The sequence below is a fragment of the Lampetra fluviatilis genome, chromosome 64 (genome assembly GCF_964198595.1).
Source record: "Lampetra fluviatilis chromosome 64, kcLamFluv1.1, whole genome shotgun sequence".
Lineage (NCBI taxonomy): Eukaryota > Metazoa > Chordata > Hyperoartia > Petromyzontiformes > Petromyzontidae > Lampetra > Lampetra fluviatilis.
Window position 1 is genome coordinate 3,830,282 of NC_136338.1, and position 1,091 is coordinate 3,831,372.

Sequence of the window (1,091 nt, forward strand, 5' to 3'; positions counted from 1 at the left end):
TGGGGTTCACTCTCCAACACAACCGGTGTGGCGCTGCACCAGGTACGAATTGGTCACGTGCTGTTACACGTGACGCAAACCCTTTACAAATTGGCTGTGTCGGGTGGTGGCGAGTTGAACGACGCGGCATTTATACCCAACGCTTATCATGGATAATATCGGTCGCGTAAACCAGCGCTCCCCAACCTTTTTCACACCAGGGACCGTTTTCGTGGAAAATATTTTTTTCACGAAGCGGGGGGGAGGGGGGGGGTCATCATTGGGTCTTTCCCCCCTTTTCAAAGAAGCTCTCCGGCAACGTATGTTTTAAAATCCTTTATATTAAGTTCACTTGCTTGCTTGCTTGCGTGCTTGCGTGCTTGCGTGCTTGCTTGCGCGCTTACGACCGTGCAAATCTTTCGGTCGTTTTTTAACCCACTTCCCGTGATCCAATCGAGCTGACATTTTGCACACAGACTCGTTGTGCGTGACAATTTTCTTCCAAAATTTTCCACTTTTTAGGACATTTTTTTTTCACATTTAATTTAAAATACCAATGTGATAACAATGAAACTCTTACTCAAGAAAAAACAGAAATGAATAATAAAATTAAACCGATGTCACGCATGTAAATGATTTATAGTGAAAAACTTTGTTTTTACGGGTTAATTTTTTACTCATTTTGGCTACTAGGGGTTAGCAACTTGTGGGCTTACCAAACACCTGTGACTGAAACGAGTGTGTGCGGTACGGGAAAAAGTCGCGGACGGACGTGGTAAATAAAATCATGAGCTGGCCACGCGTGGATTCGTTGCTCTCACCTCCTACTGCTGTACGGCCCGGTTCCTAACAGACCTCAGGTGTAAGCCCTTCTACTGCTACTACTTCTACGTGGTCAGCTGGGCGCGTAAACATCGCCACTGGGGAGACAAAGGCGGCCGGGCGTGGTGCTGGCCACCCACCCCCCTCGTGTGCCGTGCCGGCCTTCGTAGGTGTTCGCTAAAAGCACTTGCCCCAAGCAGCCTGTTGCAGGCTACACGGGGGACCTTTGGCTTTGTTATAGGTCCTCGCTAACAGCACTTGCCCCAAGCAGCCTGTTGCAGGCTACACGG